At 42.1% G+C, this 25,640-nt stretch overlaps 1 long non-coding RNA gene across 4 annotated transcripts in view; it reads right to left on the bottom strand.

The window, feature by feature from the left end:
• LOC108448738 overlaps positions 1 to 24,724 on the bottom strand; it is a 33,805-nt gene extending 9,081 nt beyond the window's left edge. The window contains exons 1-3 of one of the 4 annotated variants that reach the window (XR_001864741.1): positions 24,229 to 24,724; positions 16,453 to 18,682; positions 15,617 to 15,805 (exon numbers count right to left, since the gene is read on the bottom strand). This is a non-coding gene — a long non-coding RNA (uncharacterized LOC108448738). The remainder of the gene's footprint in view (positions 1 to 15,616; positions 15,806 to 16,452; positions 18,683 to 24,228) is intronic. The other 3 variants (XR_001864743.1, XR_001864744.1, XR_001864742.1) reach the window with 3 other exon arrangements.
• Positions 24,725 to 25,640: the final 916 nt, after the last annotated feature.

Raw genomic sequence — 25,640 nt, 5'->3', positions numbered from 1 at the left:
TGAATTTGTTTATTGTTAGTTTTACAAAAACAAAAGGCTCACTTCAAGGTAGAACAGCAACCCCTTGTTACATAAATATTAACTTGTGGTGGTGATGTCCAGTATTCTCTAACTTGCAGGATACCTCTGAGAGACATCTTTTGCCCTTTCTTCTTGAAAAGCTACATACAGATCAGATTGAGGCTGTATCAATGTTTTTCCAATTGAGGAAAAGTATTGTGGATGAATTCTCACCAAAATAGCTGAGTTATACCTGTAGAACTGACACAAATATAGGCAGAAAGAAATCATATAGCCCTGCTTCATCTCTGAATCACTTATTTCAAATGAAAAGTTAAATTCTTGCTAATGAAGGTAACTCCTAGTCAAGAAAGTTTTAAATTAATAAGTCAGTGGCAAAACATCCAAAATAGTTACTGGTTGCTTTGCCATTGTAATAACTGCAGGTACACATTAATCCATACTGATAACTAATTCATACACTTTTTTAAATACAGACTTTTCTCAGGTACTTCAGAAATTTGTGAGGAGAAGGCTTTGATCAATTAAACATAAGCAAAAATAAAGCTCAAAGTCCGGAGCGTGTTTTGGCTCAAAACAAGACAAACTGACCCAGGCTCCACACAGAGCTCCCATCAGAGGCACTGCTCCTGTCTGTTCCTTTTCTGAACTGCTTTGGTCTGCAGGGGATGGTGAAGGATGGATGTTTGTAGCTTGTGCTCATGCACAAAACCTGCTGTGCTATTGCTCTGATTCTTCGTGGTGATGTACCCAGGGCTGTGATGCCAGCTGAACCACACCCGATCTTAAACTGGAGAAAAAAAAAAAGGCTGGCAAAGGAGTCTTAAAGACTGAATGAATAAGCCTGAGATGTAGCAGAAATAAGGACTTGACTGCAAAGCAGGACATGAGGTTAAACACTGTCAGCATCTGTTTCTAGGTCACTGGGCAAAAATGGACCCCCAGGAGGAGCAGCCCCAGAGCCCAGAGTTGTTATTGGGTAAGGATGAGAAACCCTTAGAAAACAATGGCAAAACCAGCCCTGCTTAAACAGATTTCTCTCTGCTCACTGGTACGAGGAATAGGAGGAAAGAATAACTGAAGGTCTGAAATGAAAAGTTAGGGGCCCCAGGTGATCCAAATGAGTTTGGGTTAGGGCCGTTTCAGGGTGCAGAGCCTTGTGCTACGTGGGACACCCACAGCAGCTTGCTGCTTCTCTCTCTCCAGCTGGAAAGCCAGAATTGTTGCAGCATGTTATCTAATTTCAGCTATAATTTGCCAACAGGAGAAGCAGAAACATCGTTACTAGTTTTTCCCTGTTTTCTTTTCTCAAGAGAACAGTTTTTCCCTTGCTACTATAAGAACTGGGAGAATGAAAGTTGGCCTGTTTTCAGAGGCACTGAGTGCCTCCAGCACCATCTGGAACCAGTGTGAGCAGCCAAACAGCTCAACAGCACAGAAAACCTTCCTGTTTTCAGATCCCCCTTTCTGTACAGCTCTGCACGTGAACACTGCACAAAGATTCTTTCTGATGAGGATCCAGTTGGCACCCACATAAACTATATTTTCCACTGTCTCCCAGCAGGGATGGATTGCATCTTCCTTCAGAGAGAGGCCAGATGATTTTTATTACAAATGAACCAAAACCTTGAGTCAGGACATGCATTACATTTTCCATGACAGCCCTGGCTGGAGTGAAGGATCCTGATAAGAATTTAAGGATAATTGAGCTCTAGTCTATAGCTCTGTAGGTAGGTAACAAATATAGCAGCCTCCAAATTTGGCATGTCACCAGGTGAGGCTGGGTGAAAGGATAAATGGCCCATTGCTGAGATGAGTGAGGATCAGTCAGGACCCTGAGTCTGAGCCCCAGCTGCTCATGCTCTCTGCATCTTGTCCTTCCCTAGGACATGTGGGCAACATCTATTGCAGTAAATCAAGTGTGCCCAAGGCTGGTTTTTGGCATCAAGGCTGGCTGGTAAAGAGCTGCCTGTGCAAATGGGGACCAGCTTTTTAGCTGTGGTGTTAGGGTAAGGGGTAATGGTTTTAAACTAAAACAGGGTCTTTTTAGATTAGATATAAGGAAGAAAATCTTTACAATGAGGGTGGTAAAACACTGGTACAAGTTACCCAGAGAGGGTAATGGATGCCCCATCTCTGGAAATATTCAAGGTAAGGTTGAACAGGGCTCTGAGCAACTTGATCTAATTAAAGATGTCCCAACTCATTGCAGGGTGCTTGGAACTTGATGACCTATAAAAGTCCCTTCCAAACCAAACCATTCTGTGATTCTATGAAATCCTGTTAAATTAGGCCTCTGTGGCAGGTTGTTATAATGTAATTATACAGAGGGATGACAAATTAAACCTGTAAACTTAAAGTATCTTTTAGCTATAGAACGTATTTATGAGAAGTGCCAGATGGATGGGTGTAAAATGCAGTTTATGTTTAATCAAAGACAGAGAACAGACAAAAATGATCTCTGAGAATGGTGAAAAAATGGGCCTGTTTGTGACTGGGCTTTGGCAGCAGGAGGTGGGCAGAGCACCAATTTAGTGATCACCAGCACAGCCTGACACTGAAGACTGTCCAAGTAGTGAAAAGCCACCCAATGATTATTACCCTGATTGTCATTTCTGGGGCATGTTCCCTGGATCACCTTTAGGTGAATCCTCAGGCACCCATGCCCTGGGGGTGCTCCAGGCCAGGCTCCAATGCAGCATCCCTGCAGCAGCTCTGATCCATGCTGGTGATGGCTTTGGCCAGAGCTTTGTTTGTGCTTGGGGTTTTGGGGGTGACTGATGCCGTTTCATTCTCTCCTTCCCTCTCATCCCAATCTGTATTGATGATATTCCCAAGTATAACCCACAGCCTGAGTGCTACCTGTGTTTCTACACAGATTTTTTTTCTGATTGTGTACTCATGTACACACTCTAAGTATATGTGCAGCTTTTTCACCACATCAAGAAAGGTCCTTTCCTCAGCTGGAAGCTTGTTGACTTTTCTGTAAAACTTGTAGTCAGAAACACTCTTTAATTAAGACTGTACTGAAAGGAGCTTTGATTCCAGACGTGTGTTACAGCCTGATGTTGTTTTCTCTGTCACTGCAGCAGATTACTGTAAGTGTAGTCCTTGATTAAAAAGATTGTGGGCAATTACATTCCATCTCCACATCTTCAGCTAGATCAGTAGCTTGTCAGTGGGTCACTGGGAATCAGACTGCCAGAACCTTTGTACAGGTTCAATTTATAAAAGACTGGTTTTGGCACAGCACCCAACAGTCCCAGACAGCCAATACCTTATTAATGCACCATTAGCCACAAGGAACATTTTTAAGTGAACCTTATGTACAGGGAGCCACGAGGGCTTGCCTGGACTGACTCAGCAGTTTGGAAGGTCTTTTCTCCCTTGAAGGGATCACACTGACTTCTGAATGTGCTCAGATGTCTCAAACCTAAGTGCTCTTTTCCCCCTTGTAGCTGCCTTTATTATTTTGTTTTTTATGGACTGGGATCACTGTGGTTTGAGGAATAGATACCTGCCATAGGGGAGTTTTCTTCAGGATAACTAAAATGGTCAAAGGGGCGATCAGTTACTTTATAAGTGTCTGAAGAAGATGGGAAAAAAGCGGCTGAGGAATCATGTTTGAACCACACAAAAATCATAGACCAGGTGAGTGGGAAAATTGTTTCCTCACAATTAAAAAAAAAAAAAACCTACCAGTTTTTAAAAATAGGTAAACGGTGGGGGGCATTCAATGAACTAATAGACAACCAGCTTGTAATTGAAAACAGGACTTCTTTATTCAGCAGGTAGTGACTTCCCAAACTTGCTACCATAGGGGTCTGTGGAGAGTGCCAGCAGGCTTTTTGAGCTGGAGGAATTACAGAAAACAGGTCCAGAAACAGACCCTGAAACCATGAACCGGAGGTCTTCCCTATGACTTCCTAACAGAGCAATTGTGGGTGTTGGAGGATGGGCTGCAAAACGTGGCCAGGCTAACACAGTGTCCCCAATGAGCATCTCCCCTCAGACCACTGGGCTGCCCCAGCAACAGGTTTTCATGTTCTTATTTCTTGGATTGATAATGCTTTTGGGCTGCCTCTGAAAAGTCCCCCTAAGAAATGAGAAGATATTTAAGATCTGATCCAATTTCAACTTCAACTTCTATTTGTATCTGTAAGTAATATAGATCTAACACTTTTAAAACCAGGCACTGATCTTTGCTTCTAGTTTAACTCTGTCTCTTTATATTTACTGAATATATTTATATTCAGTGCAATAAGGAGATTCCTCAAAAGCTTTTCATGCATGAAAAGAAACTAAACTCAAACAGCTCAATTCTATGAATAATAAGGTGAGATGTGTCCCAGTGGGTCTCTGCCTGTCCATGGCTGCTATTTCTTTATTGTCACAGGCTCATTTTATGCCCACACTCTTGGAAGTTTAATTAATTGCAAATTCAGGTGATGGAGAGGTGCTTTGCAGCACAGTAGACTTTGGGCCAGAAGCAAATATACATCTAACATGTAGGAATTCCATCCCCATGTCTGTGTGGGCTGAAAGAGAGACAATTACCCTTGAGCACCATCTCGCCAGGCACGCAGCTCGGTACAGAGCATCCAGCCAGTGATCTTTAAAACTGTGCAGGGAGCACGACATGATGACACCATTAGGATTAACTGTATTTTCCTACCTCATTTGGTGTACTTCTGTGTGAAGATTTATGTTAGGACAGGAACTAACAGGACTGCAGTCATGACTCAATACAGAACTAGCTTTTTCTAAGGCAAATTTTTATATATGTGCAAATGCAGAGCTGGAACTGATTTTTTTTTTTTTTTTAGCTGTGTTCTTTCTTTCCCCTTGGACTGTTTTCCCTGCAAGGTCTTCTAGATGATCCTACTGCTGAGCCTCATGGTACGGGATGACTCCAGGTCTCCCACAGGTTCAGTGTGCTGCAGCTGAGACTGGAGCATCTGGAAGGACAGGACACAGCTCAAAAGCAGCCCTTACTTTTCAGTTGCTCAGCTGCAGTTCTGCCTGGTGCTGTTCCATCAGGGCTGTGCTCAGAAGATGTTAGTGCTCACGTTCCAGCAACAGTCACACTTCTTAAAACAGGGGTTTGATTGAGGAGGGGGGGAGCGAAGTGGCAGAAGGAGATTTATAACTCCATCATGCTTCAGCATCGGCCTTCTCTTAGAAGGCAAACAAGGGTAACTGGTTTTGCCCAGTTCTGCAGTGTTTCTGATTCACAGAAATAACAAAACCTCAGGATCTTCTCCCATGTCACTGCAGGTTAGCACAAAGAATTACCTGGATGCAGTGGCTGGGAAAAAATGGTCCCCTCTATTCTAAAGAACCCTGACATTCTCTCAGAGGGTGGAAGCCTCTGTGTAGGTACAGGCTGGCACACAGAGGTGTGTGAGATGCTCGGGGTTTGTGGAGGGGCAGCGAACACAGTCACAGGGATTATCTCTGGCAGGACAAGGCAAGGAGCCAGGTTTGGTTTCAAGTTGTCTGTTTAGAGCAGGATTGTTCAAGTTGCCTGTAACAAGAAAGCACAGACCTCAATTCTAGCTGAGTCTAGGAGTTAACACTTCCAAAGGAAGGCAAATAAAATCCTATGACTTTTTCAATTTTTCTGAATTACTGAAACTAATTATTAACTGAGAATAATATGTTAAGCAAAGATACAAGGGAGCTCTTCTAACAGCAGAAATCTCCAACACTGCCCCACAGTCTGTAAGTCTGGGCTCTGCCTCCTCTTGATCTGCTCTGCAAACTGAACTTTGCAAATGGAGATTTCCTCCAGCATCTCTGTCCGTGTACATCACTGTCCCACCTGCCCCCACAGCTCTGAGGTGGGGCAGCAATGGAAAGCAGCCCGAGATTGCTATAAAATTGAGTTCTTGTAAGAATGCCAAGACTCAAGTAGGAAAGTCATGTACAGGCTGGTGGCTAAAGCAGATGGAAAGCAGGAAGGAGGTGGAGAGCCTGCTCACACACAGCCTGATGCATGTGGTGTTAACAAGGTCAGCAACCCTGGAGTGATACGTGGAGTAAATAATGGGGCCCGTGTGGCAGAGCTGCCTCAGGCACATTTCCTGGGCTGAAGGAACACTGCAACTGCAAACCATTTGAAAGCAGTGAGATATACAGCACTCAGCTAGAAAAAAGCTCTTTATGGGCATGCTAAAATATGGCCTGTGCATGGCTGGGTACCTCTCTTTGAATGACTTTCCCCTAGCAGAGAAAAATGTCTGGCTTCTATCTACATGACTGCGAGCACCCTTGAACTAAATTAGTTTTGTAAATGCTGGACTGGCAGTGGGAGGGTTGATTTCTAGAGAAATTATTTTAATAATAAAATGCCTCATAAAAACTGCATTGACTTCAACCAGGCAGATTGTGGGCAGCTGGAAAGTTCTGACTGCTTCACTTTAACCCAGTGCTTTGGGGCTAACCAACACACTAATGTCATCCTGGTTGTGGTAAATGTCTCTCATGAGCACAAAAATCAAGGGCAGCATATACTTGGACATCTGGTGGGTCAGGGCTGAGGAGAGTGTGATACTCAGTGGGTAAACTTTGTGCTTCCAAGACACCTCTGTGAAATCAGTGGGATGTATGGGCTGGCAGCCTACACTTGGCATTTCCCACATTTTGCAGTGGTATGACAAACACAAACTTCAGATCTCCTCCCCCTCAACCTTTTTTATTCCGTGCCCTGACTCACTACTGACTATGCAGTGAGAAAGACAGTGGGGTTTGTGCAGTGCTGGGTCTGTATGTCTGAAGGTACCATCTCAACATCTTCCAAGCCTTCCAGAAAATCAGGTCTGAGAGTTAAACAGCCTTGGGAAACCCTGCTGAATTTTGTCTCTGAGGAAAGCCTTACTGCCAGAAAGGGTGCTCTGATGGGAACACTGCATTCCCAAGACAAATTGCCCTTGGAATCACTTCCCCTTCTCTGCCAGCTAATAAAACCCTAATTTTCTCAAAGGGAACTTCAAGCAGAGTTTTGACTTTGAAAAATAACTGCCAGCAATTATCTGCCATTTGATAGAGCCAGTTCTATTGATATGCAATATTTAATAGGAAGTGTTTAAATATTATAGTAGCAGCATAAAAACCTACACTTGACCACAAAGAATGATGTCCAAATGATTCCTTTGGCATCTACTGAAGGTATAGTTTAAAGTAAGTCTTCCAGAAGTCTGATAGGTTGTCTTGTCACAACTTCTCCTATGAAGTAGTTTCCTGAATGCTTCCCTGGGGTGGGTTTGTTTGATTTTTCTTTTTTTTTTCCCTTGGTGACCTGCTGCAGTGCACACCAATTAAAACATTTGGCAGGTTTCTTATAAATATAACCTTGAAACTGTGGAGCAGACTACTGGTGAAATGTGGCCAGCCTATGCTTATCTGTCCATCAAATGACACTGTAAATGCCAGGGTTAGGAAGGAAAGCAGATCTGCTTTTAAGAAATTGGGGGTATCCTCACTACACACCAGCCTGGTACAGGGCCCTGTCAGCTTCTGCTGCAGGGACTCCTCTCCACCCCCTTCTATTTCAGGTTTCTGACAAAGCTAATTATGGCAGCAAGTGACTTGCATCAATGACATTCAGGGAACACAAGCATTTGTGGGCTTGGGAGCTCTTGAGCATTGCCCTGTCTGCAAATTTTTCTTCTTCCAGTGAAAGTGTAATGGTTTGCTATTTATTTATGTTTAGAAAAACTCCTTCACTAGACATTCACCTTTTCTACTTTACCACCAGTCTTGGATAATTAACAGCCTCAGAGACCGGCTCTGTTATAGGCAGGGACTCTAAAAACTATCTTCCCTTCTGTTATTTTTTTTTTTTAAGCTTGAGAAGCAACATCACTTTTCTGACCCTAAAAACATAGCCTGGGAACTGGATCTAGGTTCTTTTCCACCTCACAAATCACCACCCAGGGAATGATTCCTCACTGGAACTTGGAACAGCCTAATAGTTCAGGAGCCAGGAGACATCCTAGCTCCCCCACACACCCTGACCTTACATATGGTGTTGCTGCATTGCTACTGGATATAAAAAGCCTACAGGATCTGCTTCAGTCAGGAAGCAGCTGGGACTGTGAATGCAGATGAGAAGCAGACTTAATTCACTCAAGGAAAACGAGGCCAGTAGAAAACGAACATTATTTTCCTGTCTATAATTGCATTTTAAGTGCATAATAAGTAGACGATGGTAAGCATGTGCTAAAGGGTCCAACTGTTCTTAATTGATTAAAATAGCTTCTGAAGGCGGTTCTGTTGTGGATCTAACACAACGTGATGTTACACCATTGCACCAGGATGAGCTTGTGGTCAAGTACGTGTCTCTTCTCTGGGTCAGAGAGTTTTCCACAGTTCAGAGCGTATCACTTGGTACTGACAGTCACCTGCCTCTGTCCCACTGACCTCAGCAGAGGGGCAACTGCAATATATCAGCACCAAAAGCCTGCTGTCTCCCATGCAAGCTGGAAGAGTCTTTTCCAGTGGTTAATGTAAAGTTCAGCTTCTAGAAAGCAGAGATTGGTGGCCGGACGTGCCAAGCTGGGGGCATTGTGCCCAGCTGCTCTCTTCTTTATTTCTTTCCCTCTATCCCAATGGCAAGCCTCTGATACAAAACTGGGTGGGGTTTCACCTGGGTTTGAAAGTGTTAATATTAACTTCCCCCTCAATAACCCAGAGCAAGTCTGGGAGTGAGCACAGGATCAGCCACCCTGGCAAACTGCAGGGAGGGGAGAGTGATGAATGGTTTGGGATGGACAGGTGGAAAAAAACCAAAACATTTATCCCAGGTCAGCAGGGTGAGGGGGGACCACGCCTGGCTCTGTCCTGGTAAATATTGCATTGAGTTAAAGAAGCATGGTGAGACAGGAATTGAGTTTCTCCTCTGTGGGAACTTCAGACCTGGGACTGCATCTTTGCTGAGTCTTATATTTCATATCTCAGAGATGGTGGAAAAAAGGTGAGTATTTTCCCTGTAAGATAAGGTAGGAAAATCAAGAGTCTCTTCTCTCTGTGCAAGGAAGATACTAGGAAAAGGAGTTTTCTGTAGGGTCCTAGAATGAAAGCATTATTTATCCTACCAAGGCTTTTGCTCTCCAGCCAGAGAATGTGGAGTGCACTTCTGAAGTGTCTTGAAGCTGGCTGCAGTACAGGTTGCCCAATATTAATTAAAAAAGAAATAACAACAGCATAATCATTATGGCCAGCCCAGTGTTTTATCCCACCTACTTTAAATAGACTAAATAAATCACTGACTTAATAAATAATTTTCCATGAAGTAGCATGGCAACTGCTCCAGTTCACTGGCAGGCATGCAGACAGCAGAGTCCTGGCAGAACTTGAACACCCACATTTGAAAGGCAGCATCTCTGGGCCTTGTCTTCTAATTGCAGAGCCTTAAATCACACGACCCATCTTGCTCCAGGCTCCATGTCTCATCTGTGTCCTATGTTAACCTGTTGTCAAAATAAATTTGATTTGCAAATAGACAAGAGCTGGGCTGATACTTTAATTTTAGATCACTTATCTGAATGCAATTTTCACACAAGGATTGAAGCACATGCCTGGCTTTAAATAGGTACTAAGGGCAGTCCTGAGAATAAAGCAGTGAGGACAAGATATATAACTGCATTTAGGTTCCTAACTTCTTGTAAACTTGTTTAACACTTCACAGATTGACAGAATGTTCTGACTTGGAAGAGACCCATGAGGATTATTGAGTCCAGCTCTTGAGTAAATGGTCCATATGGGGATGGAACCCACAAGCTTGGTGCTGGCAGCACCCTGCTCAAACCAACTAAGACTTGAATGAGAACAGGGGTTTCTAGGAAGGATTCAAGAACCAATTTACTCCTATGCCTTTGACTTTTAACCTAAGTCCAGCTAATACTGTCAGGTTTAAAGTATGTGCTTGGTTTGCTGGATGGCACCAGGAATTGCCTGTACATTGCAGTCTCTGTACTGGACATGGCACTTCTCCACCTTTGTCATTGAATGTTGAGGCAGAAAATTGAAGCATTGCTAATTAAAGTAGGAAGGAACTTCTCAACTTTAAAAATTAATGCATTTAATTGAAATCCTCCCTGGAATTCAGTTGGTTTCCTCATATCTCAAGAGACAGTAACCATCTCTTTCCTGTAGGTTAAGGGGTATGAATGAATTTCAATCCATGTGATAAGTGATACGAGATTAAGCTGGAAAAAACAAATCATGAATCTGTGCTGACCGTGCATATTATTTTAAAAAAGGCTCAAAATAACTTGCTTAGTAAATGGATACAAAGTCTTTGACATCATAGGTGCTTCAGATTAACATCCACACAGCTGCTAAAGTGGAAGTTTGTCATCCCAAGTATTAAAGGGAAGGAAGGTCAGAGAAATTAATTAAGCAAATATATAGCAAGCCTGACCTAGCAGTCATTAGAAACTCAAATCAATGGGAATTTATCTTGCAGGACAAAACCACTACTGCTTACAGAAACATTAAAGAACCATGGGCTTGGACCAAGTAGATAGAAATCTATTGTGGAAGGCTTTTCTTCCTAGCACGGGACGTTTTCAAGAGCATTTAACTGCGCTTTTCCATTTTGGAACTGAATGGTGAATCCTGTCCCACACTGACTGAGACCACAGCCTCACACAACCCCTTCAGCAGCATTTGCCCTCAACAACAGCAAATTTGTCAATGCCTGACTTTATTAGTATGAAAGCAAGAGTTCTTGTAGCAAAAAGAGAACTCCCTGTGATAAGTCTTTGGCCAGGGTGGTAACAAGCTCCATCTGAAGTTTCAGACTGCAGCGATGTTCGCAAATGACAAAACCAGCCCCGGCTCCTGGGATGTGCTGAAGTTCATGAATGGCAGTTCTGTCACTGTCAGAACTCGGAAGACAGCACAGGCCAGACCTCTGGGAAACATCCTCTGGATACCTGGAGTTCCCTATTCTTATTTGGGAGACGTAGTAAATAATACCAATACCAATGGACTTACATATTCATTTTTAGCCTTATTTCGCATCTTGGTAGAGGTTCCTGCCAGTTTCAGTCATGCAGAATCATGTCTCCAGTGTCTCTGAACCCTTTTCAAGAGTGGCAGCAGTCATCTGCAGGCTGCTGAAAGAGCCGAGTATCTCATTTATATTGCTCGTTGTATCACAGGCTGCTCTTAGGTCTCTGAATGATTTCTCTCTTTGTATTTCACAGGACACAACATTGGTAACTGCTGTTAGATGTTTCAAGTGCTAATCTTTTAAGAAGAAAAACTATTTAGCTTTCAGATTCATTTGCTTATGCCCTACATGTTGCCAGACTCTAACTGTAGATAAAGTTCACCAAATGCTGGACTTGGTGACAATAATATATTCTGGAAGTGTTTCACTGGAAGCTCTGAGCAGTGACTGGGAATAAAACTTCTCCCTGGTTGATGTGGTTCAGCTGTAGATAAATAAGCACTATGTGCTTTGGTACATTCCCTGTGCATTCTGCTTCAGTGCTTCACTTCCCCTTATTTTGATTATTTTTTTTTTCTGGCATAAACTTAACATAAGACAGAGCTGTGCAAACTTGATAACCTTAAGGAATTATTTGGGCCACAGTGATCTAGGCATAATTCTCTCCTCATTTATCCCCATAAACAATGAAGTCCATAAATCACCTTCCATCTGCTTTGGCATGCAGTGGCACTCAGGCACTGCTATGCAGAGCTCTCCATCATGCAAATATAGGCTGGGACCCTGTGGCCAGTGAAGTCAGCAATGTGAAGGCTTGCTTCCTAACAGCAAGCAAAGAAAACCACCAGACTGAATCTTGATTCCTTGATTCTTTCCTGTTTTCTCTTTCTGGGCATATAAAAGAAAAAAAATCAAACCAAATCACACAAAAAAATGCATGCACACAGCACAGCACCTATCTATTGATCTGCCTTTACCTTAAAAACATCCTTTTCCTCATTTGCCACCCTCTGAGCTTGGTGAATTTTATGAATCCTGTTTTAAAATATGGGACAACTGAGTTGTGTATAATGCCAGCTTTTTTTTTTGAGGGGGGATGGGTGGGTGGGGTATGATTTTTAAGAGAAAATCTTCTTTTTAAGGGTTTGACTCCAGATACCTAAAGTGATTCTCCACTCTGTCTGAAAATGTTCACTCAGAAACTTTAAACTACAAACTGTAATATTCGGTTGTTAAGGCAGCAAATTATGTGAGCAGGGTGTTGTACTGCTGTGATTTGAACACCTTGGAAATGCTGAGGCATATTAAAATATTTTGAAGGCATTTAATGAATAATAAATGTATTTGTTATTGCTATGCCACTCAAGCAGAGAAAACAACTTCAGCTTACATGAAAATACACCGACAACTGCTCTGCAGCAAACAGAACTTGATTATATACAAATCTTTCCTGTGGCTGGGGTAGAAGTATTTTCTTGAATGCCTTTACTCATCATCCCTTCCTTTTTGCAAAGGAGTACTGTGGTTTTCCCTCTTTGCATGCTTTGCACTTCCTCGCCTTTTTTAGTTCCAGCAACTGGAAACTATTTCTTCCCTCTCCTTCTTTGTAACCTGGTGAAAAAGTGCTTTTATTCCTTCACAAGTTCCTTTTCTAAACAGCAGCCAGCAAGGACTTTACGGGGCAGTGATTTTCACAGCACCCTTTCAGCGTCCCCAGAGTTGTTCTGCTGTACAAGCAAATGCAGCGTATTTTTGAGAAGGACTGAAAGTAAATTACTCCAGATTTTCTGCTCTGTAGTCCCACCAGTGTTTTAAGCACAGCTTCTCAGAAAGTTACCGAGATCTAAAAATAGATATGAAAGAAAGAGGAATATAGAATCACCTTTGCTATTTTGATGTGGTTATTATTCATTCAAACACATTCTCGCCCGCTAAATGTATTTTTACAAGACCTTTAGTAGTTATTCAACACCCTGCATGTCAATTTGCTTATGGGTCCAATGAGCAACATGTTAATGCCAGTTCATATTAGCAAGAACTGTGCAGGAAAAGAAAGTGCTAATACAAGGAAAAGAAACTATAAGAACAGAAATCAGAAAAATTTGCTGAGCAAATCTGTTTAGAAATAGAATTCATGCTTTGTATTCCGTTCTTCAAATAAAGGGGGAGGAAACTCCTTAAGATAACCTTACAAAGAGATCAAGTCGGGGAAAAAAGCGCAGTAGTTAGCCCATGTTATGTGATAAAAGTCAAAAAATTGTAGAAACTTGATTGTTCCTCTCCTTTTTACTCTGACATAAATTGCAGTTAGAGCACTTACTGATTTTTATTTCATGGTAACACAAATACAGGAAAGAATATAGTAAGTACTGGACCAGATCCCACTTTCCTCATCTCTACATGCTTAGTGTTCTAATTTCATTCCTTATTTTAAAATTCTCTTTGATTTGGCCTTCAAGGTGAGGAATATTCTTGACAGCGGCAGTGACAAGGCACAGCAGAAGGACTGGCACAGCCATCTGAAGCTTTTTTGGAGCTGCTCCTGCTTTCTCTTCTCTCTTACAGTAGCATTTTGCAAAAATCCATTCTTTTAGAGAGTGATGCTCTAATAATGGAGGAAAAACAGAAGTTTAGATTAGATTGTTGTTTGCTGCTATGAAGTAAGGTGGGAGATTAAATAATAGATCATGTACAGAAAAGGTTGGAAATTAGGCTAATCGCTCAAAAATTCTGAAGGAACGGCTCTTCTTATTTTCCCCTGCTGGTTACTACTCTGTTTTATGGTTTAAACTGCTTTAAAAAAATGCTGACTTTCTCTATGCCATTGAACTTCCAAATATTTCAGAGCAGTGCTATTGGGCAGCTGTGTAATAAAATTACTGTCTGCTTGCAATCATATATTCTGCTGCTGACCAAAGATCATCTTCTCTCAGGTCACTCACAGAATTTAATTGAGCTGGGGGAGAAATTTTTCTTTTCCTGATCAAACTTATCACATTTTCCAGTCAATGGGTGAGACACTGTTGGATTCCGTGAGGAAGAGGGGGAAAAGCAAGGAAAATGTCCTAGCTAGGGAGCTGGGGTTCTAGTCTGAGGATTTAGAATTATTCCTTCCCCAAGCCCCTTCCTCCCTGAAGAACAGAGCACCTTGGTGGTATGGCTCTCGCTCCAAGGGAGGCAATCCTGGTTTTCTTGCAGCAAGCAGGTTTGAAGTACAGTATCAGCTGTGTTGGTTACAGACCACGATCTTTTCCCAGAGAAACAGTGATGGCAATGTTCTTTGAGAGGTTCCCTGACCTCTTCTGCCTCTTCTCCACTTCTAAGAAGGGATGGCCTGGAATTACCTGCTGTGTGATTTTGGAGTTAGGCTTTTGTAACACCACACACCTTGCACTTGGAGAGGATGCTTTCAGCCAATGCTGAGCCATTTTGAGGAGCTCTATGTGCCCCCAGGCAAGGTCACTTGGGCCATCTCAAATCTTGCTGCTTCACTCCCCTGGGCGTGCTCAGACTCTCACTGTCCTCCAGACATGCAGTTCCCATGCTTGCCACTGATTGATATCCATTTATTATCTCCCTAGAACAGATCTAACCATGGTACAAACTATTTTGTACATAATGAACTTTGTGTGAGCAGATGTAACTTGCAAATGGAGGAAGAAAGGTGTTGCAGGACACATTTTTTTTTATTTTAAAAACTGAATAAAAAGTAGGTGAGGCAGCACAGATTCCTGTTGTTCACTCTTTTTCTCTCTTTGTGGGGTGACTTGTTCCATTGCCTCCTGTTATGTTTACTAATGTGTAGCTTAAATTGTCAGTTAAGCTACCTCTCAATTTAGCCTAAGGTTTTAATGTAGGAACATAAGGAGATTACAGGAACAAATTGTCAGGAGAAAAGAAAGCTAAAGACAACGGTTCTGATCCCTATACAAATAAGGAAACAAGACTTTCTTTACACAGAGTATCCCGTTCTTACCAAATCCAACAGATAAAATTCTGCTAGACTGCCAGTGTTATTTCCTTCTCTGCTATTAATTTTAAAAATTCTGCAGGCATGAATGTTTTGCAGATACTTGCTTTAAGATACAAATAATTGTCCAAATGCAAATAGGAAAATACAGTATTTTTTTTCCTGGAAGATGGAAAATCACTTGGAAAATTCTTCTGCACTGTGTCCAAAATATCAGCAAAGCATTTGTGCACTTCAGTGTCCCAAGGCAATGTTCTGAGAATGATGCCAACCATCATTGATTTCCATTTCGGAATGATTCCTTTACAAAAGTGTTTCGGTTTGAACAACCAAAAGCAGCCATAAATTATTTCCTTTCTCAACATTCCCATGCTCATTCTCTGACAACTATTCACATAAAAGCTTTGTCCTTGGTGGGTGGGTAGTAGGGAATGCAGAAAATCACAGGTTAGTACAAAAAGGGTGGGGTGTTTATTTGGCATGTGTGTGTTTTCTGACAGTTTCTAACACTCCCCTTCCCACACAGGCTGTCACTTCAGCATCACTTCAGCCCTCCACCTGAGAAGGGTGGGCTTCAAGACCACGACAAGTTCATCTGGCTCAGACTTAGACCTGGGATTACCCCTTTGTGACATTAAAATGTCTATAATGTATGCACCAACCTTGCCAAATCTCTCTCTGTCCTCTGCTTGGAAAGCGTTGACTCCACAAAACCTCCTTTTAGATGCCAAATTCATTTCTTTCAATTCCTGTGCTGGAGTCAGCTTCCAAGCAGACTCCACAGCAGTTTGCTACAGCTCCTGCTTCCAGTTGGCCAAGCTTCGAAGTGCACTAGAAAGGCTCATATGTTCCTGGAGATGAAAAGTTTCTCTTTACTTCATTCACCTGAAAAAATGGCTTTCAAAGCTGTGCTAGAGCTATTTCCAGCAAAGTTCATGTCGATGTGTTTCAGTTATTACTGTGGCATAGCACATAACGTGGCCATAACTGCAGATGGGGTAGGGAACTTTAATAAAAAGTATTACTTCCAGTGTGCTAGGGTTATTACTATGTTTCCAAGACAGCAAGAAACCAAGGTCATGTATCTTTAGAAGTTACCTCTTGTCAGCCAAAACAGAGTAATAGACTGCCTATGAGCTCTAGACCATCTCAGGAAACCAAATAAGTTTAAATCATGAAATCAGAGTTTATAAAAAACCTCTGCCTAAGTTGGTTGCTCCTGTGGTTCCCTTACACAGCCAGTCTGTCCCTTTCAGTGTTAAACTATAACTCCTGTGAATTTTAACTCAGAGTTCAATGTGGTCCTCTGCTGCCAAACTGCCCAGTGAAGTCACTGGAGCACACAGAAATGGTTTTGAGGGCAGCAGGTTTACATCCACTCTTTAATTTCAAATATATGGGGCCAAGTTGCTCTGACAGCAATGGTAACTGCAGTGCAGATAAAGGGTGAGACTGATCCTTTGTATTTGCAATGTGCAGGCTGATAAGTTTCACCTACCACACATGCAGCACGTCCAGGCATTTGAAACCCAGGCAGCTATCACAGAAGAGTTTGTTCCATGCTCATTACAGGCATACTTCAGTGTTAAACAGAACAAAAAGAAAAGCAGTCAGCTGAGGTGTTTTCTTATGGATGGCAACTGATTAAATATCACCTGAAAACATAACATTGCTTTTAAAGCAGGATCCCAGGGGTGGGGGAAGCAGAAGGCTCTTCTGTGGAGTCAGACAGCACGTTTAGCTCGATCTCTGCTGTGTTTAATCCGTGCCTCCCTTGCCCATGGGCAGGGCTAAGGAGCAGTACTCATAAGGTGCTATTCCTTCAGGTCTACAGGCTCAAGGAAGGAAACTAGGAGTGTTTAAAAAAAAGAGGAGTAGAAGAGCTCTGAGCTTCCTTTGTTCATGAGAAACTCAGTATATTGTCTTCATAACGTAGACAAATGCTACAAAAATTTTGTGGTGTTTGTGGACTCCAGTGGCTCTCAAGTCCTTCTTAGCAGCCCTTTTTAGTGGGCAGCTGGTGGATACCCCAAAGATGAACCCCGAGGTTTGCATCTGTGTGTATGTACTCGTACACAATTATAAATTAAATGCCCTCTCTGTATTTTACCACTATTCAGCCTCTTGCTTTCATGGACAGTGATGTTTCCTGCACAGATTGTGCTTCCTAACAGCTAGATAGTGTCCTTTTAAGTCAATCACAGTGTCACGGGGTAGTTTTGGAGACAAGTACTGATGTCAGCCATTCCCTGACAGGTTGCTGTACAAGTCTGTCCAGTGAGCTTGGAATGAAGCAGCACATGAACATACCCCTTCCTTGGCTGCTTGCTGAAACGTTCAGCTGCTTTGTCAAGACAGACAGGTGTATCCAGCTGGGACCCACTGCTTTTGCTCTTAGCTTAGAGACAGAAAATGCCCCAGCACTAAATATTGCTTCAGGAAACTTACTGTGGAATATATACTGCTTGCATTTTCTTGCCAGATCTTGATTTGATGGGTTTTTTTGGGGTTTTGCTTCTTTCAGAGAATCTACTTCGTTTGTATGCACTTATTATTTCTCACCAAATCTCGGTTTTACAAGGATTATATGAAGGAAATGCTTTAAATCTATATAAAAAAGAGTCTGTTGCTGGTTTTCTCTACATTTTGAGATCTAAGGATGTCCAAAAGGCTTTTTAAATCAAATCCCAAGCTATGAAGTATTATACAAAACACCCTCCCTAGGTGCAGTATTTCTGCATAAGAAAAGTTACTCCATCTACTTTAATTCTATCTGTAACCAAATTTTATTTGTGCCTGTATTATGCTTTCATTCCTCTCCTAAAATATTATTTCCTTTGTTCCACATATAATTTAAATCAAGACAATATTAGAAAACAAGAGGATGGCACAAAACTTAATTGTCTATAACAGTCCAGCTATGAATGTTTAATGTGTGTGGGACTTAGGCAAATAAAGGCCCTGATGGGAGCTGGGTGTTTGCCCAGGAGGGGCTGCTCACCATGGCCAGGGTTTGCAAGGTCACAATCTCCTGCACTTCTTTTTTTCTGCATCATAAACATCACCAAAAATGCTCCCAATATACCTTCCACAGAAGTCTCTTGGGCTCTGATGCAAAGTCAGTGGGAGTCTCCTCACTGCCTTCCATGGATATGGGATGAAGACCCAAAGTAGAAGGCAGCTGGGGAAAAACTCCTTCACAGATGCAATTCTGAGTTTGTTCTGGTTTTTTGTTTGTTTTTTGCTTGCTATTAGCAACCTGTTCCCATTCTCCAGGCAATTCTTAAAAGAGCTCATTACTAAGATGTGGCAGAAGGAAAATGATATGAAGTGAAAGCAGGTGTTTCCAAACTGGAGAATCTGCTTCTTTCCAGAAAATACCCATAGTGAACATGGAGATGAGAACTGTCAATGCTGTAATGGTGTGACAGAGCCTGAATGGGGCAGGATATAATGCGAGTCATCTTCAGTGTGCTGACCAAATATAGCACATGAAAAGAGTAAGGAGAGAGATTTCTGAATACTTCTGCAGCTGAACAAGAATTGGATCAGCTTTACTTGGGTATTTCCTTTCTGGCTGCCTTTTGCTTGAGACTTGCAAAACTGCAGTGATGATACAGTGAACTCACAGGCAGAATATAATCCAGAAAACACCATTTTCTGGTGGTTTGCTGATGCAGATGGCAGAAAATCTCTCAGTTTTTCTTCCTGGGAAACTTTTCTGCTGGCTGTAAGACACAAAGATGGTCATGTAAGGTTGTAAAAAAAAACCAAACCAAAAGGAAGCAATGTTTTGTAAAATTGTGATTCTAAATATAGGGATTATCTAAATTTTAACCTTGTGTGATTTTCATATGCGGTGATGCTTTTGAAGCTCTGCTAAGGTTACTGTGCAAGGATATAAAATACTTTATTCAAAAATGCTCTCATGTGCTTGAAGATGAAAGCTTTGAAGCATAAATCCTAAAGAATATTTCAAAATGGAAGACAAGATGAATGCAATATTTATTTTTTCAGAGTTCAGTAATTTTGGTTTGGTTACTTTGAGTTTCTTGACTTTGAGTAATTATGACTTATCATTATTTGGACTTCTAATAATGGGAGACACCTTCCTGACAAGATCTTACAAAAATTGGCTCCCTCTGTGTTGAAAGCTGAGGTTTCCTCTTGTTTTCATTCCCACTATTTTTCATAGTCCCTGATGTGGTTTTTGGCTCATGGGTCTCACCAGGCTTTTTAAAAATCACTTCTCTGGAAGTGTTCTAGGAGAGGCTGGATGGAGCTCTGAGCATCCTGGTTTAGTGAAGGTTCCTTGCCCATGGCAGGGAGTTGGAATGAGATGAGCTTTAGGGCCCCTTCCAACCAAATCCATTCTGTGATTCTATAATTGATCTCCTCCCAGCTGAATTATGCTCAGACTGAGGGCTGAATTCTAAACTAAACTGATGAAAATCCAAAACAATTCTGCAGCATATGGTGTGATGTGGTTATTTGGTAAGAAAGCATAGATATATTGGTGATGCTGACAGAGGGAGTGGGAGCTTGAATTTGAATATGGAGACAAAATTTGATGGGTGACATTGGCTGCCTTGGACTGGTTTATAAGACAAACTAAATGTGTGAAGCAGCAAATTCTCCAGTAATCATGAAATCAATCAGAAGGGGCAGGGAGAAAAATGGAAGGCTTTTCCACGAGGTAGTTTAGATTTGCTTGGGCATGTGATACTTCACAGCCATCAGTGCTGATTGAAAGTCTAAAGCAAAGCCTTGAAGGAAAACCTGTGATTTATGATAAAAAGAAATAAATCATTCCCTGTTTCTAGCAGAAGAAATGTGAGCATCTGTGTTTTCAGCAACCTTCTGTCTCATTTCCTCATCTTCCCCTCTGAACAAAGTCCTGGCTGACACTGGGGGATACAATGTTCTTCCTTCTAGGAATCCCTCTGGCTGACTACTATGAATTCTGAGTACCCATGGATAGGATCCCCAGAGGCTTAATCTCCCCAGGGCTGGATGAAATAGATTTGAAACTCAAATGCTAAAACAATGCTGAGAAGAGGTGTGTGTCTCTGCAGCCATTGTGCAAGAAAACCCTTGTTTAGTTCCCGTATTTCCTTTCTATTTGTGTCCAAAAGGAATGAAAAGATCATTAAAGGTTCCACGAACTCATGAAGATTCAGAGCTGAGCACACAGCATTTGGAGTTTCTTCCAGATGTTTCACTGAAAATCAGATACTGATTTGCAGTTTGTTGCTCTTGACTATGTGTTAGAATACATCCACAGCCTTCGTTTAAAGCTCAATGTCTTGAATCATCTTCCAAAAAGCCAGATGCCAGAATTTGTGGGGGTCCCTCCCCTGCAGTGTAGCCCTGGGAGAGGGGCCCTGAGGGCACAGACACGGGGCTTCCCTGTCCCTGCTCAGCCTCGTTCCCATTGGTTGGTTTGTGTTCCCTGCGCGGGCAGAAGGACCCTTGGTCCCGTGACTGGAACAGTTCCTGAGCAGAGCCCCGGCCATGCGGCTGGAGAAATAAACATCTCTGAAACAGCTATCAAGAATCTGTCTGTCCATATATATTTCCTTTCCACGGGACTCCTGGTTTGATATATGCGTGTTGCAGGATCCCCACTGCAACAAGAATTCTTGCCTAAAGCTTTAAGGAATGGATGCAGAAGGTGATGGGATTCTGGACCAGCTCTTCTGCACCTTCTGAAGGTCGACCTGCCTTAGCAGGTGCACTTTGAAGATACTTTGCCAAACACAGCGTGTGATCTTTCTACTTCTTTGTGGGTTTTGTGTGCATATCTACACCTTTTGAATAACACTTGGGAAAGGCAGGCACATCATTTTTGCTCCTGTTTTAAATGACAGCTCAGGCAGCAGGCTTTAGGAAATACTCAATCTTAGTCCTTTAATCCTCCTTGAATGCTACTGCACTGCTGCTTTACTCACAGTAAGTTCTGGGGTTTGTGTGGGTGCAGAAAGTGAGGAGAGTCACTGTGGCAAATGAAGTATCCTGAATTGCAGCTATTACACAGTATTAAGTAATTGCCCTTGGTAAGAAGTGATAGTAGAAAATAATAGCATATTCATTTTGTTGTTGAAAATGGACTGTCTAAGCATGTATCCCAATTAAATTCAATCGATGCTCACAACAGATAAGTACAATGAAGATTCTATGAGATTTTCTTTCATACCTACGAATAAAATAATTACTATGCAGCATATCTAAGTAGTTGATGCCACCAGAAAGTCTACCCTTGAAAAACAAGAAAGGAAGAAAATGTCCTTTCTTTTGTAGTTAGAAAGAAAATATTGACTATGCATGTGGCACATTTTGGATGTCACTAGCTGTAAGATATATTTCTCTATAAACATGACAGTTCTACTAAGCATGGTACAAAAATTCCCTGCTCTTGTAGGAACACAGCTAAACTTATCTCTTTGAGAATGTGCTGAATGTTGTGTCTTTTAATGTGACATCATCTGCGCCGTTGGTTCCTGGTGCAACTACGACACACACTTTCACTGGGCTTTGAAATTATGCAGCATGTTTATCCACCCACTGTATATTCTTTTATACAGTTTTGGACTGGAAGTTTTGTCTCTGGTACTTGAATGACAGTCGTATTTCTTACTGGCAGGGAACGCTGTCCGTGCTTCTACACGTCAAAAGCTGGTGGAAATACAGTGATGCAAATTAAAGTAGTTCAGGTGACTACAGATGTTGAGCAGCTACTCTTCATTAATTAAATTGACTTGCAGCTCATTACTGGCAATGTAGGACAAAATTAGTAAACTTCCCTTTGCGTGTTTCTCTCTCAGGTTGCAATGCAATAAAGTGAACTTGACTTCTGAGGCAAGGCTCCTGCCAGGGTTACTTACAGACAAGATGAGGTGAAAATGTTTCTTTACTAATATGCTTATTCTAGACTGAGAAATTAGATTTTATACCTAATGTTCTCCATTTTACCTTTGACATGAACAATAATACTTGGCAAATAATTCTGAGGTTCCAGTTCAGGAAACACATTTTGATTAGAGACTCAGAATTGCATGAAAGCATAACACCAGACATAATCTTTCTTTTTGTCTTGTGATTCTCATTATGAATCCAGTGACTTTCCAACATCTAAACCTTTATTTGCATTTCTTTCCCTCCCCCATTTTGTTCCTCAGAGAAAATAATTTGAAAACAGCAGCTTGTTAAATTACCAGAGTTAGTTTACCTGAAAATATCTGATGATAATGTCATCAAAATTGTGCATTGTGAGCACCTTCTAGTTACAGCTAAAACGCCTGCTCTCTCCTCATGACAGATATACCAACACTGGCTTTATAATGCTCAGTCAGAGATATATCTTATAATAAATCCTCATATGTTCCAAGTTTGCTACTGGCTTTGCTGGAAATCTGGATGGAGAAAACAGGGAGAGATGAGACACACACGGATTGTGAGCCTGTGACTGGAAAAATTGCACTGATCTTAGGTTCAGGTCCTTAAATGAGAGCAACTGTAGCACCTATCAAGTGCTCATAAACAGAAGGGGAGAAGTTGGGATTGGAGAGAAAGGGATGGGGGGAGCAGATCAGATTCAGATGTGATCCACCCTCATTGTAGATTTGTCCATCTTCAAAGTTGTACGGCTAATGAAGAATAATTATCACTTATTAATGTTGCATTATCTTGGAAATTGCAGCTCAATAGCACCATATGTCACAAGGCTTCTCTTAGATGAAAAAGAGAAAATCCTCTTGACTGCAGTGTAAGAGGAAACAGCTCTTTTCAGCATCTGAGCATTAATCTCAAGGAGAAAACTCTCCAAGACACGCATGTTGCACAGGAATTAAAAGGTGCCATAACTTCTATGGTATTTCTTGGTGTTATCAGCTGTGCCTGGGACTAAACATTACACAGATCTTCAGCAGCATCTCTGCAAAAACTCTTTCAGAAAAAACTGAACTTCATTTGTCTAATTTTTGAGAATTATCCCTTCAAATATAGTGACGGCTACAAATTTTGCTCAAACCTAAAATGACAGATAAAGCAGAGGAATTTTTCTTTCTTCAGTATGTGAAGACTTCCAATATGTTTCCCAGTATTTTACAATAACTAAATAAAACCCCCAACTTTTAAACAAAAATTGAGTGGGAGAACCAAGGAATTCTTTCGTTAGTGCTCCTTTACAAGAGACCAATGGCTATTTATTATTGACATTTGACTGAGCAGCAAAACCAGAATCCCTAACTTTTGGCAGTCGCATGTACTTCTCTCTTTAAAAAAATCACCATACATTGCCTTAAAGAGTAAAACATGCCTGAAGCCCAAAATGGCAGTGCCAGAGCCTAAAGCTGGAGCTCGTAAGTCACTGAGGAAGCTGTACCAAAAAAACAGAGGAATGAAGCTTGGTAGTAGTTCGTAAGTAAGAGAACAAAAATTTGCTTTAAATGCTGCACAGATCTTTCCAAAGGCCTGCAATTACTGCCCAAGTGCTAATTTTGCAAACACTTTCAAACTATGTAAAAATCCCTCTTCATACAAAGCAAACTTTAACTCATGCTTTCCCTCTCCTACTCAGTACAAACAGAAAGCTGCTACTGCAGAGTACAGAAACAGAGCATCTGAATCTGAAGAAAGCCACAGCTATCCTATGATAAAGTGCTGCTTACAAACATTTATCTACCAAAAAAGCATCTGCAATTTCAGACCACAGTGAGGAATTTACCACAAACTAGAAATCAGCCATATCTGCTGAAGTGAAATAAAAGTATCACCCACCATCAGGGCACTCATTCACATAGTTTCCATCTACAATTCATCATTACCCAAAGGCACAGCCCCTGTAAAGCCAGCATCAGAGTACCTAGTACTAGTACAGAAAATAGTTTGCACCCAGGCACAGGAAACATGCTGCATGATTAAGGAGAACACAAATGCCCGCTGACATTAAGTTATTAAGCCCCATCTCTGTTCAAACACTGTCAAACATGACTACAGAAAACCCCCCCAAAGCGAGCAGTCCTAGTTCAGCACAGGACACACAGCAAGCACACCCCTGCAACACCCACACAGCCACACAAAGCAAACCACACAGTCCCTGGCACTGCAAATCCACTCCATCCCCTCACTTCTTTTAGAAAGAGCAACAAAAATCATGCAGCCCTGACACTGCTCCCGGACTGGAGGTTGTGTCTCTCCCAGCAGAAGCGGCAAAAGGCTTCAGCTCCTAATTAGCCCGGGGAAGCGGTGCCTGCTGCAATATCCCAGCACTTACTGCATTGCTTTTCAGCGGAGCGAAAGGGGCTGCTCCTCCCGGGCACACATGGCTCGCTCAGCCGGAGGGTTCTCTATTCAGCACAATTCAGCTCCAAAGTCTCTGCATGTGGAGGGGAATTGCCTGTGCTCGGTACTGGGGGTTTCTGGCTGCAGTGGCTGCTCACCCTACCCATTGCCTCTGGTGTATGCTAAGTAAGCAATCCCCTGGGTCTTCATAAGGAAAGGATGAAGAGTCACAGCTTTCGAGAGCAGATAAGGTGTTCTGCCGAGAGCCTCTGTGCTTCCATGGCATTTTAAAGGCAAAGGGGCTGGGGATGCTTCATCTTGCTTCACAGTTCTGTGTCGTGCAAGTTGTTGTATTCTGCAAATTACAGTGGAATTCTCAGCCAAAGGCTAATTTATACGTTTCAGAGAGACCTCAAGTTAAGAATACAAATTCAAGCCAATGCATTTTGAAATGTTGAGGAACGCGCTCTGGCAATTGAACTAAATTTTCTGTTTTTCAGAAGTACAAGTGAATGGGAGGGGTTTCCTAGCTCTGAAACGTACTGTACCAGCCCTGCTGGATACAGTCAAAAAGTAGTAGCCTAAAACTTCATGGATTAACATCTCACATTTAACAGGCTCCAAGCACTGCTCTAGTCCTGGAGGAGGGACTGTCACCCTTGTCCTTTGTCTGCAGTGCCTGTCATTTACGGGGGCTCCTGCAGCAGATGGGGCAGAATTGACGAGCAGTAATAATGAAAAGGCAGAATGACCAAGAGCCACAGTGCCACTCAGTTCCTGTTAGGGGCCCTAATTTTTCCACTGTACTGAGATGTTTGACTCTGTGCCTTTGGGAAGCTGTGGGGAATTGCCATAACCAGCTGGGGTATGGGAGGGTGGATTTGTGAAGCCGAACCACCGCCCTCCCCAACCCTGACCTTCAAAGGGACTCTCAGGAGAAAAGCCCCATTCTGGGGCTGTGCTTACCTGTTACTTGTTACCTCCTGCAATTGCTAATTGTGCCTAACCATGTGTGGCAAATCCGTGAAAACAAATACATTGCAGTGCTGTGGGCAAAAATGGGGATATTTTTTCCACATAGGCACCCCCAGTAGATAACACAGGCATCCTTAATAAACATTTCTTAAGACCAGGTACTGTGTAAAGTGTTGATTCACTCATCCCCCAGGGCTCTTGGGCAGGGGAGATTTTGTCTGCCACTGATGGGGGCATTAAGATATCATGAGAAGAGCAGCAGCTTTTGGTTGGTGAGGGAAGGTTTTGACCTCCTTAGCAAAGGTTTTTGAGCATCCCCAGGGGCTGATTATCCTTTCAGATAGCACAGGGAAATCCCAGCCACCAAAACAGTGTGGCTAATAAATTTTTCAGGATTATTAATTGGATTCTTTAGAAAAAGGGCAGTCA

Source organism: Corvus brachyrhynchos, unplaced genomic scaffold (genome assembly GCF_000691975.1).
Source record: "Corvus brachyrhynchos isolate BGI_N302 unplaced genomic scaffold, ASM69197v1 scaffold97, whole genome shotgun sequence".
NCBI classification, from domain to species: domain Eukaryota; kingdom Metazoa; phylum Chordata; class Aves; order Passeriformes; family Corvidae; genus Corvus; species Corvus brachyrhynchos.
The sequence above is the reverse complement of the archived record's forward strand: the minus strand, read 5'-3'. Positions and strand labels throughout refer to the sequence as shown.